We start from the raw sequence: 15,170 nt of genomic DNA on the forward strand, positions 1-15,170 counted from the left end.
CCGCTGCTTCTAAGCAGAGCGCAGCAGCCAGGCCTAGGGCTGCCACTGCCCTCTTCCCAAACAAACAGAAAAATAAATAAAACCAGCTCTCACGCCAGCCAGCCAGTCAGCCAGCCAGCCCGGCCAGAGGAGGGGGCAGGAAGGGGTGGAGGGCGCAAGGACAGGCAGGCAGACCAGTTGCCACGGTTTCTGTTCCACTGGGGAGGGGGAGATCAACAAAAGAGGAAAATGGAGGAAAAGCAGACAAGATGGTCAGAGATGTCAGGAGGGGAGAGATCAGATAGGAATGGTGTGTGTGTGTGTGTGTCCGTCCCCGTGTCCCCGCCCGGCCAGTGGAGGTGTAGAGTAGGTAGGTTGAGAGAAACAGGGAAGGCGACAGGGGTGGTCACAGTGGAGAAGGCAGGGGCAGCCTCTGGTCAGGAACGTGACAAGAGATGGGGGGCGCGCACAGACAAAGGGGACCCTGTGGGCTGGGGCAGGGGGTCGACTTGAAGAGCCATGAAATATTAACGAGCCCAGGCCAGTGAGTGACAGAGGTCACAGAATTCAGAAGACCAGCCAGTAAGAAATAGGGGAGCCTGAGGCTTAAAGAAGCCCCCACCTCTGTCACAGCCTGCCCACAGAGGACATGCTGAGGGCGGGAGGAGCCACAGGGACAGGGAACAGGAAGGAAGGAGAACACTGCAGTTCCCTCTCCCTTCAGGCTGAGCCAGGCACAGGCAGCCCTTCTAGAGCAGCCAGCCACCCTAGTGAGAAAGCCAGGAGGCCAGTCAGCATAGCGGCTGCCATGGGTGACTCCTGGGGGAGGAGGGCTAGACTCCCCTTCCCAGGAGGGGGGGGGAAAAAAGGTCCAGCCAAGCCACCACTTTCCACAGTGACCAGCAGGGAGGAAAGACTCTGCCTCAGAGCTCAGCTGAGCCAGCAGGCCATTCCCTGGCCCCATTACCAGCCTCACGACCTTGGCCAGTCCCTTGCCCTCTGTGTCTGCAGTTCCCCCCACACCAGGCTTATTGTAAAGAAAGAAGGGAAGAAAAACATGTGCTGAGCCTACTGGAGCTAAGCACCCCACTGTCCTAGACACCTTCTGAGGCCCTGACGCCGGTCCTATCCGTCCACTTTACAGACAGGGAAAATAAAGTCACCAGTGGGGAGAGTGCCGAAGCCAAGGTCACATACCTGGTTATTAGAGAAACGTGGTTGTTTTTCTTTTTCCCCTCCCCCAATTCACTGGAAATCGTTAACACTATAAACGCCCATTTCTAAGCCTTTACTCCTAACAGAGGCACCCAGATTTCTGAGTTTGAGGTTTGGTCTACATAGTGGATTTCAGGACAGCCAAGGCTATAGAGAGAGACACTGTCTCAAAAAATGAAAACCAAAGCCAACTTCTGTTTATAGCTGCCTAGATGAGACCCTCCCCTCACGCTGAGTTCTTGTATTCAATCCGAAACTGGTCTTAGGAGGTAGCCACTTACTGTCCCATCTTAGAGCTAAGGAAACAGGTTGGTGGTAGAGATGACACTTGTCCATATGTCACCGTGAGCCACACAGGGGCCAGGATTCATAGCCAGGTCTGATGAGCTCTCTTGAATCCTGCCATTCATGTGCACTTGTCTGGGTGGAGTCCAGGGGAGGTAGTATGGGGATCCATTAGAAGGCCTGGGCGGTCTCCGGGGCCTCTAAAAGTATTACGGCTTGAAACAGACATAAGGAAAAGATAAAAAGAAGGCTATGGCTGAAGTACTGGTGCGTGCTTGTAAATCCCAGCACACTGGAAGGCAAAGGGCGCAGGAAGAAGGACCTCTGCAAGTCTGAGGCTGGCCTGAGCTCGCAGCAAATCCTAACTGCTGTGCTAGGTAAACTATAACTGGGGGCAGGAGGTGAGCACACCCTATGGAGGCCACGGTCAAGGTTCAGCCTAGGGACCTGGCTCAAGGGATCTGCTGCCCGTTCCACAGGTAGCCCTGCACCAGCTAAAAAGATAGCCAATTTCTGGACAGAGGGACCCTGTAGTTGGCTCAAAAGAGCTAGTGGAACCCTGTCTTGCTGGTCCCTGCGGTTCTAAATTCAGTCCCAGGGCCGGTGTGCTAGTGCTAGGAACTAATCAGCACCCCCCACCCCCAGATTCCCCAGTGCTGGAAGAAGGGGAGATGGGATTGCCCACCACCCCCAACTCCTGCAAGCCCAGAGGGAGGCCAGCATCAAGAGGCAGGAAATGAAGAAGAATTTGCAATCTAATTGAGCTGGCGGGGGATTAGGCAGCAGAATGCAATTACAGAGGCTGGAGCAGGGCCAGGGGCACTGACACCCCAAGATGTGGCCTTGCCTAGGTGACTTGGCCCAGCTACCCTCCAAGCTAGAAGTACCCAACCAGGGGAGGGGGAAAAAAGCAAGGCTTAAGGCTAGACCACTCCCCCTTAGAAGACTGTCAGAGTTACAGCTCCATGGGATGCCCAGCACCAGGAATTTTAACTGGGAATCAGCCCCTACCCCAACCCCTGGAGAATCCAGGTCAAGCCCTCGGACTCAACATGAGGTTGAGGCAGGCAGGCAGGCATGCACTCTCACAGGCTCTGCTCCTACATGGCCATCTGCGACTGTGCTCTCAGGTAAGCCACACACACTGACGTTTACCTGCATAGAGGCATACTCCAACCTGCAGACACACTGCTGTGGACCTCTGCTGCCACTGGCTCCAGCAAAGGGGAGAAACATAAAAAAAAAAAAAAAAAAAAAAAAAAAAAAAAACAGCCATGACCTTAAAATCCTTTTATTCTTATAATCACAGGCTGCCATCGCTGTGGATATGCGCTGTCACCCCGGCCCCAGCCTGTCTCCCTCCATGGCTTCCAAAACTCCCAGCAGGCAGGCAGACCGGAGGCTGCCCAGTTACTAATGGGGGGAGGGGTAAGGGACACGATGGGGACGGGGACAGCTGAGTAGAGATTTCAAGTCTCTCCGATACACAAACAGCAAGGGAAGGACTCAGAAAGTCAGACCGGCAGATGCAGGAAGAGAAACACAGCCACTAGCCACTGACTACTAGGTTCCCTTGAATACTCACATTCCAGACACATGCCAGTCAAGGAGTGAACACTCCTAAACCTACAAGCACATATAAAGTAGATACATGCTAGGAGCTGGGAGTGGTAGGGCACACCTTTAATCCTACAACCTGGGGACAGACAGATCTCTGTGAGTTCAAGGCTAACCTGGTTTACACAGTGAGTTCCAGGACAGCCAGGGCTACAAAGTAAGACCCTGTCTCAAAACAAACACATACAAATCACAAACCCTACAAAATCCCAAATACTCAAAATGTACAGATCAGCACACACAGGCGCGCGCGCGCACACACACACTATATAGGGCCAACCTTCAGACACACAATTTCAGACTCCCGTGCACGAGTATACGTATATATAAGATGCATACGTATAACAATTCATACAAAATCACACATCATTCATACAAGATCACACATCTTAAGACAGAGACATTCTTTTTTTTTTCCTTTCTGAGACAGGGTTTCTCTGCATAGTTCTGGCTGTCCTGGAATTCACTCTGAAGAGCAGGCTGGCCTCAAACTCATAGAGATCTGCCTGCCTCTGCCTCCCAAGCGCTAGGATTAAAGGTGTGCGCCACCAGTGCCTGGCTCAGACACATACATCCTAAACACAGACTTTGACTATATACACACACCATCCCGGTTCTCACACAGATCAACAGACACTGCGCCACACAGCCCCATCTTTGTCAGCTGGGACTGCTCTTTGGATTTTGGGGGCAGATAAAGGGGCAGTCCTTCCTTACCGTCAGCAGCCCGGGAAGGTGGGCTCAGCATGGAGGGCAGGAAGGAGGAAGTAAGAGCATGCAGAAAAAAAAACTTTAGTGGGGTATTCTTGTTGGGCAGCAGTGCGTGAGTAACGGGGGAGGCTTTTTGTGGTCTGGTGAGTTCCAGCTATGAGTGAGAGTTTAACTATTAATATACTTAATCAAGGACACTTCACAAACATGCACAGCCACACACAGCCCCAGGAAGAGACAAGTGTTAAGAGGTAAGAGAGTAGGGGCAGGAAGACCCTTCACTCTCCCGCACTTCCAAACCAGGGGCAGAATATGCGCTCCCAGAGTGCCGAGGTGCTCAGCACTTACATTTCCAATTGAAGACTGAATAAATGAATTACAGGCAATGACAGTTAGGTAAGTCTGCCTCATCCATGACCAGTTAAGTCAAAAGCTGGAGAATTAGCCATGACTTAATAAGTCACCGAGCCACACAGAATTCCAAGAGTAGGACCAGGTCTGTCCCAACTGTACCCCTCCATTTCTCTACCTCATCATGCACCCTAGTAACTCAATTGGCTTTAGCTCAGCCCACAGTCTTCTCCCTCCTCCAGGGGACAGTCCTCCATCTCACTGCAAGCTCTCATGAGTAAGTAGGTGGGACCTAAATGATGACCCCACCTTCAAACGGGCCTCAATTTTACACTTGCCAACTGGGTATCAGAAAAGAAACAGCAAAACTGAAGGGTCACCACGGAGCTCTTGGGCACACAGGCATGTGAGGGGCTTGAGCCCTGGATTCAGGCCGCTACCCTTCCCCCATGCAGCCCAGCTCAGCCCAGCCGGGTGGACATTCCAGGCCTCACGTGATAAAGGGGAGGCCATTGGTCCTCCGGTAAGTCAACAGGAGAGATAGGAGGCCCAGGCCAGGGTCACCTGCTGAGCCGGGAAAACGGGCCCAAACACACACATAAACAAGGCGCTAACAAGCCAGCCAGCCAGCCAAGGGCCTCCGTTCTGCAGGAACCTCTGCCCCACCTTAGAAAGGGGGTGACCCGGACCAGCTTCAGGCTTAGCTTGGGGTTTCCCCTAAAGAACCTAGCTCCTGCCCGGAAAGGGGCGGAGAAGGGGACCTAGAGCTACCAGGGCTGACTGGGAACCCAGAAGCCAACCTCCTTCAGCTGTTCCCACCCCTCCCCGGGGCAAAATCAAACTGTCACCCCCTCCCTCCTCCCTTAGGAGAAGGACAATTTCCGTTCTGGGGAGGGGGGGTTGACAGCTGCAGAGCGGGCCACTACCCCCCCCCCCCCCCCAAGCTCCAGCTTGACTCTCATCTAAAGAACTGCTAAATCAACACCATGCAGTTTACAGGCGAAGTAGCTGAGGACAGTCTCCTGGTCCTACTCTCAAAAAAAAAAAAGGGGGGGGATGGGAAGGATTTCCAGCTAGACCCCAGGACACCGGAGTCCTTCGGCAAGCTTGGGCTAACAGACGCCCCTAACTATCTCATTTAGGTGCCCTCCGTCGCTAGGCTCTTACACCCCGAACCCCGCGGGCGGGGGCAGCTGAGGTGGCGCCGGGCGTTCAAACCGCGCTCCAAACAAGTCCGCAGCGACCGCGCTCGCGGCCCCCGCCAGGCGGCCCCAGCGGAAAACTTGAAAGGGACTCTGTTTGCCGGCGGCTCCGGGGCGGCTCCGGCGGGGGCGGGGGCCGGCCACCACACGCCCCCTTCCCCAGCGCTTCCTGGGCAGACCCGCGAGGCGAGGGGGTGGGGGGGCGCACGGCAAAACCAAGGGCCCCGCAGAGCACGGGGGCACAAGGGCCTAATCCGCACCTCGTTCCGGGCGCCCCCAACTGAAAGACACAACTCTCGGACCACCCAGGGTCCTGGGGAGCCCAGCAGGGTGCGGCTGCCAAACCTTCATTCTCCCCTCCTCAGGAGACTAGGGGGAGCAAGTCTTTCCAGATGAGTCACCACAGAACCCCCCAAACCCAATGGTACCTCTTTGCAACCCACGGCACCAGCCCAACTCTGCGCGCCCCAGACGATTCCCCGGGGAGGAAAAAAAAAAAAAAGGAATTTGCTTGCTCCCTTCCGGTACGCACCAGCACTTGTGACAGGTCCCCTACTTTAAAAACGGGGTCCCTCTCTTTCTACGGAACCTACATATAAACAAAGCCGGGCGCACCCCGCGCTCCCCGCCGGAAAACAGCCCATTCCGGGCGAGGACAACTTCCCCCAGTAAGAAAATTAACACATTCCTCTCGCGGCGGTTCAGCCCCCGGCTCCAGGGACGCGAAAGGGAGGGGGCTCGGGCGGGACTTCGGGGGTAAATTCGGGGCCAGCGCAGCGTGGCAGGAGCCTGGGATGCCCGCCCCCTGCAGCCCTTCAGCCGAGGAACACCCCCCCCCTCCTGCGTCCCCGGCTTTGCACGCAGCTGGGCACACACGGAGAGGCAGCCCCAGCCTCCCCAAGGCCGCAGAGGACAGAAGAGAGGCCGGCTGGCCGCCGGAGGTGGGGGTGATACACTTTGACGTTAAGGAAAAAAAAAAAAAAAAAAAAAAAAAAAAAAGGTCAAACTTGATCAGCCCGCCGGGCACCCTGCAGGCAGCGGGGGCGAGGAGCCCGAGAGAAGTGGCAGCCGCCTGTTCCAAGTCTACGGGCAGGCACGGCCACGCGTGGCCCGGAGCGCTCGGGGCAGCTCCGGTCGCCCCCGAACAGCCGGCAGGGAGCGGGCGCCGAGGCGGGGAGCGCGCGCCGCAGATCCGCCCCCGCAGGCGCAGCACCCGCCCAGCACGGCGAGGACCCCCGGCGCCCGCGAGCTCCGGAGATTGGGGAGCAAGCGTCCCCCGCTGGGAGAGCCTCGGCCTCGCTGCTCGGCTCCCAGGCCGCCGTCCCCGACCCTCAAACCCCTCTTTTTGTCTGAACTCAGTGATCTGCGACCGAGGCTACTGCGGCTTGGGGAGGCTTGGATACGGCAGCGGCCACCGAGGGATCACCGGAGCTAGGTCTCCCAGGCCCCGCGGCTTAGGCTGCGGGCTTCCCCCGCCCTTCCTAAACGCCGACCCCTCCTTCCCCATCCCTGGCTCTCCGCACCTGAACTTCGGGGGAACCCGCGCCGCCAAACTTTCCGCGGACTTGCAGCGAACTCCGGCCCCGGCCGCGCACGGAGCCCCGGGGGGAGGAGAGGGAGGGAGGCGGGGAAGGGGAGGGGGCTGGCCTCCCGGGGGGGGGCCGGGGGAGGGCCGTGGCCCGACACCTACCGGCTCCGCGAGTCGTCCGAGCCGCCACGGTCGCCGCGAGGCCGAGGGGGAGGGGCGGGGCGGGGAGCCGCGCTCCGCTCTGGGCACCGCCGCGGTGCGCTCCGCTCCAGTCGCCCGCCGCGCCCGGGGCCAGAGCCGGAGTCGCGCCGCCGCGGCTGGCCCGAGGCGGGGAGGGGGGGGAGCCTGCAGCACCTGCCCCTCCTCCCCCTCCCCGCGGCCCAAATTAAAAAACAACAAAAAGCAACTAATCACCCCGGAGCGCTGCGCCTCGCGGCGCGGCGGGCGGAGGACTCGGCGTGCGGCGCCCGGACTCAGCAGGCGGCGCGCATGGCTAGGCGCAGGCTGGGACTCGGGGCCGGGCTGTCGGGGGCGAGGCTCTCCTCTCCTGGCTCTGCTCGGACGCCTGCTCTCGCCGCCGCCTCTACATCCCAGCACTGGCTCCGCCGCCTCTGCCGCCGCGCCGCGCGCCCGCCCGGGCAGGAGCTCCGAACGCTGCCCGGGGGCTGCCGGCAAAACCCGGACCGGACTAGCGGCTCCCTCACCCCCCCCCCTCCGCCTCGGATTCCCTCCCTCCTCCCGCGGCCTCCCTCCCAGAGTAGCTTTGGCCACTTGGACGCCGCAGGCTCTGAGAGCTGGAGCCGCAGCCGCTGCGCCTCCAGATCCCGGCGTCCTGGCGAGGTCCGCCCAAGCTCAGCTCCCCCGCGCGTCAGGCTTCGCCTTTTTTCCATGCAACTTTACAAATAAGTAAATAAATAAATAGCCCACCACCCCTTTGTAAGAGATGCTTAGGAGACGCACCTTCCGGGGAAAATCCGCCGATCTTCTGCTCCCTGTTCGGCTGTTCATTGGGGCATCAAGCTACAGGGACTGAGAAGGAAGGATTGGCTGCCCACCCCTCTCCCAGCTCAGGTGCTCCTTGGTCCATCGACGCTCAATTCAAAGACCGCACCCTTCCCGAAAACACTTTCCTGCATTCAGTAGACAGTAATCCCACCGGAAGAAAAGAGGCTGAGTCCTGTTCCCATTTCACAGATTAAGAAACTAGTCAGAGAAAAGTCATTTTGGTTTTTTAGGAGGCAGATGTCTTGCCCAACTAGCGTCTTGCTGCTAAACCGTGAACAGTGGGTGCCCTAAAGCCGCGGCCTGAACCAAGCAACACTCAGCCCTGCTCAAGAGTAGGTGCCTGGCGGGGACAGATTTGAGAATGCTTATCTTTGCACCTATTCCAACTGTGCCTCTGCCCTTTGACAAAGTCCCCTCCCTTATCTGCCCAGCTTTGGCCAACCCTACAGCTGATGTCTTAGAGAACCTTCGAATGAGCCCTGGATTCCTATCATCCTTGAGTAATAGCTATGCAGTCTTCTGGGATTTGAGCGGGAGGTCGGGGTTTCAGCAGTCAGACCTTCCGGCCAGAGAAAACACAGCCCCTAGGCCGACAGGGGGGGGGGGGGAAGTAGCGAGGTTAGGGGTGTCAGCTTGGTGCTAACTAGTACAGTCTGATATCAAGTGGAGTCCAGATAACAGGGAGTTAACTGCAGCGACCCGGGAGCCTCAGGCCCTGGCCTCTATGGGAGAAGTGAAATCGCCTCCCACCACCGCTTCCTCTCTGGTTGTGGGTCTCCCTAGAGCCGGGCTAATATCCACCCTCCAAGCCATCTGTGTGTGGACTTAGGGCTTTAAGCCGGGTGGGGTGTCAAAAGGACAGAGGTCATCTGGAATGTTTTGCCCGGCTCCCACTCCCGACTCCCCAGGCCACAAGGAGTGGCCCCTAGGACTGGGGGCACCTAGCCAGTCCCTTCCGACCTACTGTTAAACAGCGGGTCCCCGTTAGTGTTTAGCTCCCCTTAACCTCTAGCTGGTTTCTTCATAGTCACCCCAAATGAACCTGTGAGCTAGGTAGAAAGGTGCTTTCTATATAAAGTGGCTTTTTTTTTTTCCTGGTGTGTGTGTGTCTGTGACAGGGCCTCACTATGTAGTCCTGGCAGGTCTGAAATTCATTACATGGACCAGGCTGGCCATGGATTCAGAGATATCCACCTGCCTCTGCCTCTCAAGTGCTGAGACTAAAGGTGTGTGCCGACACAGCCTGCACAGTCCTGAGACAGTGGACACACTATGCTATGCTAACCCCTAAACTGCTAGAGAGCCTGGTCTTGCCTACCAGGCACTATTTAGCACAGGCTATCCCTGGTCTGTATGCTCTAGGATGTCCCAGCACTTAGCCCCCCTCATCTACTGTATCTGGGGAAGCAGAGCCATCCGCTGAGCTGAGGAGGGACCTACTTCCTGGGAATGAGCAACCAGCGTGAGATCCTCACCCACCCAAGAAGTGAAAGGGCCTGCAGGTCCTTGAAGCCTCCTGCCAGCATGGAATCAAGCCCTGCACATGGGGGAAAGCTCTGTGATGCCAACCTTATCTACAAAAGCCCAGGACAGCAGGAGCTCAGTTACACAGAGAAGCTCTGTCTCAAAAAACCAGAGGGGGTGGGGATGGGAGTGAGTTTCCTTGCCAGTGGGAGGACCTGGGTCTGGTCCCCAGAACCTGGGATTGTAAACCCAGCGTTGAAGAGGCAGAGACAGAACAACCCTAGAGCTTACCGGCCAGCCATCTTAGACTAATTAGTGAGCCCCAGGCCAAGGAGAAACCTTAACTCAGAGAAGTGAAGAGCGTTCCTGAGGAAGACTCTGAGGCTGTCCTCTAGTTCATGCGCTCCTGCGCACCCCTGCCTCCCACCCCCACATATGCATTAAAAAAGAAAATCTCTAAGCCAGGATCCATCAGGTCCTCACCTTGCCGGGCACTATTTATTTGGCACAGGCAACTGTGATTAAGTACAGTTTTTTGAGACTCCCTCCTCCTCCCCCCTGCAAACTCAAGAAGCCTAAGGCTAAGAGTCTGCAGGGGAGGGAGCCTGGTGTCCCAATGGGCTGGACTTCCTCAGGGAAATAACATGCCTGGGCTCCTTTGATCTCAGAGTCTTACCTTTTTGCACCTCAGCAGCTGGGAGATCCATATCCTTACCTGTCCAATCTACCTGGGGCTACAGAATAGTTTGCCACTGAAAATGCAATATGAACAGGAAGAGAACACGGAGGCAGGGGGAGGCAGGAAAGACCACCCACTCTCAAGAGGGAGGGTTCTATCCCTCAAAAAAAGTTATTTTTAAAAAAATACTTATTTATTTATTATGTATACAGTGTTCTGCCTTCATGTACTCCTGCACACCAGAAGAGGGCACCAGATCTCACAATAGATGGTTGTGAGCCACCAGGTGGTTGCTGGGAATTGAACTCAAGACCTTTGGAAGAGCAGTCAGTGCTCTTAACCTCTGAGCCATCTCTCTAGCCCCCCAAAAAAGTAATTTTTGTTTACTTTTGTTATTAAACTGTCTACTGAGTTTTCAACCAATCAGCATTGAAGTCTATAGCACCTGTGTGGAGGACAGAACCTCCCTCTTCTCCAATAGCCACCTGCTCTACCTTCCAAAGGGGTAATGAGGCAATCTAGGACCCTAGATTATTGTGTTCCTGTCCACACTCACCCAACACTGGGTGTGTGTGGCTCTCTGCCCTCTCTGTCCTTTCCCTCCTTCTCTCTTCCTCCTCACACCTCTGGGCTACTCCAGCCTAATCATGCCCCCTTGAATCTCACTGATAATATTTATCACGGGCATTTATTTTTGTTTGTTTGTTTTGTCCTGGACATGGTAGACCAGGATGGCCTTGAACTCAACTCACAGCAATCTGCATACCTCTTCCTCCCTGAAAGCTGGGGTTAAAGGTGTGCTCTCCTCCCCCACCACCACCACCGCCAAGCCCTGCTATCTCTGGCATTTATTAAGCCCTTGCCTCTCTCATTTTTTTTTTCCTCAATATCATTTCCATTTCTCAGATGAAGAAACCCAAATAGGTGATGCCAAAGTTGTTCTCTATCCCTGAGATTTGCTGCTCTGAGGCTTCTTCTGGCGCAGCCTCATTGTAGTGCCCCGAAATGACTCCCTACAGCCCATAGGAAAGGCCACGGTTTCTAAGGCTTTACACACACTTTCTTCTGTGTGGAGAGGCAGATTCAAGAAGGTCCTGTTTTAGACGCAGTACGCCCTCACTGAGAAGCCTTTCTGGCTGTCTCTCCCAGCCTGAGTTTGGGCCACACGTACAAGTTCAGCATTCAAGTTTGTGATACTTGGGCTGATACAGGGGTTCAGTCTCTGCTAGTTTCTCCACCCCCACCCCCTTATTTACCTTAAAATTTAGCTGGGCAGTGGTGTTACATACATACCTTTAATCCCAGCACTCAGGAGGCAGAGGAAGGTGGATCTCTGTGAGTTCGGGGCCAGCCTGGCCTACAAATCAAGTTCCAGGACAACTAAGGTTACACAAAACAAAATAACAAAATTCTATTTTAGCTGGGCATGGTGGTGCACACCTTTAATCCCAGCACTCGGAGACAGAGGCAGGCAGATTGCCGAGACTTCAAGGCCAGCCTGGTCTATAAAGCAAGTACAGGACAGCCAAGGCTAAACAGAGAAACACTGTCTCAAAAAACCAAAATAAATAAATAAAATAAAATTTTCTATCTATGGATGGTTTGTTTGCATGTATGTACCTCGGGTGTGAGAGGCCAGAAGAGGGTGTCAGATCCTATGGAACTGGAGTTACAGATGGATGGTCATGGGCCACCATTTGAGTGCCGGGAATCAAATTCAGGTCCTCTGGAAGAACAGTTAGTTCTTTTAGCCTCTGAGCCATCTCTCCAGCCCCCTAACCTTTACTTTCTTTGTATTAATGCCTACAAGGCTGTAAACCACATGCATGCAGTTCCTGTGGTGGCCAGAAGAGGGCACCAGATCCCCTGGGACTGGAGTTACACGTGGATGTCAGCTGTTAATGTGGGTGTTGGGAATTAAACCCCAGTCCTCTGGACGAGTGCTCTTAACTGCTGAGCCGTCTCTCCAGTCCCACGAGGTACCGTTTGTGAGGTGTATGTACCATACACCTACACGATGGCCTGGTTTTGACCAGTCATCTCTCATAAGGCTACTCTGGTAAGATCACATAGAAACAGGTGTTTTGTTTTGTTTTGTTTTGTTTTATTTTTCTCTTTTGGCTGGGCTGGGGATGAGATTTACTAGTATTAGTCAAGTATTCAACTACTGAGTTGCAGCCCCAGAAATAGATTTTTTTTTTTTTTTTTTTTTTGTTCGTTTGGCTGTATTGATTCATCTACCACCCATGAAGATTCTTTGAAGGTAAGGGAGCGTCTCCCACAATCCCAGCCCTCATGTGTACATCATTCTAAGTGAGAGCTTACCAAGAGTCAGGCAGCAAGCTAACTGCTTTGTGTGTACATATTTAATCCACGAGTTCAGTTTTGCAAAGCAGCAAGCCAGGTTCTCAGCCCAACCTTATCCAGGGCATTCCTCCCAATTGCAAACGCCTATCACTAGCTAACTAGTAGCTGGAAGTGTCTGGATGTATGAGTGAGTCTCCTATCAAGATGCCCCATTCAGAACTTTGCCTAGTGTCAACCCCTCTAGGACTTAATTCCTTCACCGGCATCACAAAAGATGGGAGCAAGGGCGTTGCAAGCTTGCCCACTGGGGTAGAATACACTCTAATGGAGGTCACTCGGGGCTGTGATTGCGGCCAAAAACCCAACACAGGCAAAGGAAGAGAAGTGTTTAAAAGCCATTTGTGGACTTGGGCTTTTGGGGTCTCAAATCATCACACTGATCACTCGACTTCAGGGTGTGGCACCTGTCACCCGGGGAAGTAAAGCCAAAGGGAAAGGTCTAACAGGACAGCCCTGTTTCCCATGTGGTCCAGACTTACTCCAGTAAAATCGGGGTGGTTTACCCTCCTACACATACACACCTGAAAAAAACAAAAGGGGAAGAAGCAGAAAATCAGGGGTTCTGCAGCCCCAGGACAGAAGAGCCCTGGAGGTGGACACTAGCCAGGCTCCCCCAGCCATGTACACAGTTAATGTACGTGTGCAAATAACCACAGACACAGTTCTACATTCCTCCCAGGAACAAGGGGTTGAGCCTATATGTCTGTGGAGGGGGGAGGGGAAAAGGGACAGTCTGGGAGCTGTCATGCCCCTGACAGCATGTATCCCTTGGCTTCTCCCTAAGCACGATCATGAGTCAACTATCTAGGACTGAGTGCTCACACAGGCCAAGCTGTGTCTCCAGGACTCCCGGGTCAGGAAGGCAGAACTGAAGGAGAGGTCCAGGGGAGGGGGAGGGGAGGATGCCCTGGGCACTGAGAAGCCAACTCGGTCTGTCAGTGTTCTGGTGAAGGCCTGCAGGCTAGGGTGGAGGGACAAGAGGGAAAGCCTACTGCAGGTGACAGTGGGATTCCTCTCTTAGACAGGGCCAAAGAGGGTAAAACGGTGGTGTTTGAAGCCCTCCACACTGAGGGCTCTGAAAACTACCAGCCTCTCATTAGACAAGGGGCTCAAAGACCCATCCACCACCCCTACACTGTCTTCCTCTTTGGACTCCAGAGAAGGGGGTGCTGGGGTTGTGCCTCGGGTGGGGTCTGGATGAACCGCTCTTTGAACTGGTGGGACTGGTTCTGTGTCTGGCCACCAGGGCAGTCACGGGTTGCCTGCTGGGCCAGGGAGAGAGGCCTCAGAAAGGGGCCTCTTGTAAATTGTTAACTCCCACAGTCACCACTCAGTCCCTTGGTCCCCACCCCCAGTCATGACTCTAGCCCTGAGTTCTCACCCATGGGCTAGAAGTCAGAGGTCAGAGGCAGAGGTCGCAGCACCTGGGCAAGTCCTTCCCCCAACTCTCAGAGGGAGGGGAAGTTTCTGTAAGGATAGCCCTTCCTTCTAAATTCTGAGAGCTGTCACTCTGGTCTGCCCTCCAGCCTTCCTGTTTGCAGCCCTGACCTTTGTCTCTGAGGAACTCTGAGTGGGCCTCAAGACAACCCCTGGGCAAGTCCTAGCCCACCAGCCCCACCTACTCAAAGGAGTGCTGAGGCTAGATAATGAACGGGATGAAGAAAACCAGCAGATACTGCTCTTGACTGGGATAAGCCTCTAAGCATCATTCCAGCTCTAAGGAAAGCAGTAATAGCTGCCTTTTTTGTTTTGTTTTTGGTTTTCCCCAAACAGAATTTCTCTATGTAGTACTGAAATTCACTTTGTAGACCAGGCTGGCCTCCAACTCACATCGATCTGCCTGCCTCTCCCTCCTTGAGTGCTGGAAATGGCTGCCTTTTTTCCTTTCCTTTTCTTTTCTTTTTTTCTTTTGAGGCATTTTTAAGGAAACTTTTAACCTGCTTGGTAGGTAATTTCAATTAATTAATTAATTATGGGGCTGGTGTGGAACTCACAGAAAGCCCCTGCCTCAGCATCCAGAGTGTTGGGATTAAAGCATACTTTATGATTCTTAAAGATCTGTATGAATGTTTTGCCTGCATTTTTGTCTGTGTACCATGTGTGTGCCTGGTCCCTAAAGAGGTCAGAAAAGGGCATTGGGTCCCCTGGAACTGGAGTTATGGTTGGTTGTGACTGAACCCAGGTTCTCTGCAAAAAGCAGGTGTGCTTAACCCCTGAGCCATCTCTCCAGGTCTTATTATTTATTTATGTGTGTCTAAGTAAGCTGGTGCCTGCAGAGGCCACAAGAGGGCATCAGATACTCTGGAGTTGGAGTGACAGGTGTTCAGGGGTTAGCAGCCTCTTCATGTGGGTGCAGAAAGTGAACAGTGGCTTCTGGAAGAACAGGAAGCATCCTTAATCTATCCAGCCCCTTCTAGGATTTTGACCCTAGAAGGAGTCTAGCTCATTTCCTATTCTGAAGTTAAAGGTGAGAAACTATAATAAACCCTTTATCTCAGGTATAATGGTGCTGGGAGTTTCTGAGGTGGGAATAGATAGTGGACATATCTAGGCAAAAACCCATCAATATTTCCCACATCTCTGGGAGCTTCTCCTCAGCACACCCTCCAGCTCTACCTCCATTCCCAAGAGGCCTTTTCTGGACAAGCCAAAGAAGGATTGATGGCATGACTACCATCCTTTTGCTAGAGGTGTCTTAGAAACACAGGAGACAAAAAGAAGGAAGGAAGGAAGGAAGGAAGGAAGGAAGGAAGGAAGGAAGGAAGGA

The 15,170-nt window shown here is 54.2% G+C and overlaps 1 protein-coding gene across 5 annotated transcripts in view; it reads right to left on the minus strand.

Annotated features, from left to right (window-relative positions):
* Cxxc5 (CXXC finger protein 5) overlaps positions 1-7,527 on the minus strand; it is a 31,288-nt gene extending 23,761 nt beyond the window's left edge. The window contains exon 1 of one of the 5 annotated variants that reach the window (XM_055625466.1): positions 7,303-7,527. The gene's annotated coding sequence lies outside the window, so the exon portion shown is untranslated. Of the gene's footprint in view, positions 1-1,475; positions 1,764-5,788; positions 5,807-6,883; positions 6,954-7,050 lie in introns of those variants that run through there. The other 4 variants (XM_055625463.1, XM_055625464.1, XM_055625468.1 and 1 more) reach the window with 4 other exon arrangements.
* Positions 7,528-15,170: the final 7,643 nt, after the last annotated feature.

This window comes from Psammomys obesus, unplaced genomic scaffold, assembly GCF_907164565.1.
Source record: "Psammomys obesus unplaced genomic scaffold, mPsaObe1.curated_primary_1811, whole genome shotgun sequence".
Lineage (NCBI taxonomy): Eukaryota > Metazoa > Chordata > Mammalia > Rodentia > Muridae > Psammomys > Psammomys obesus.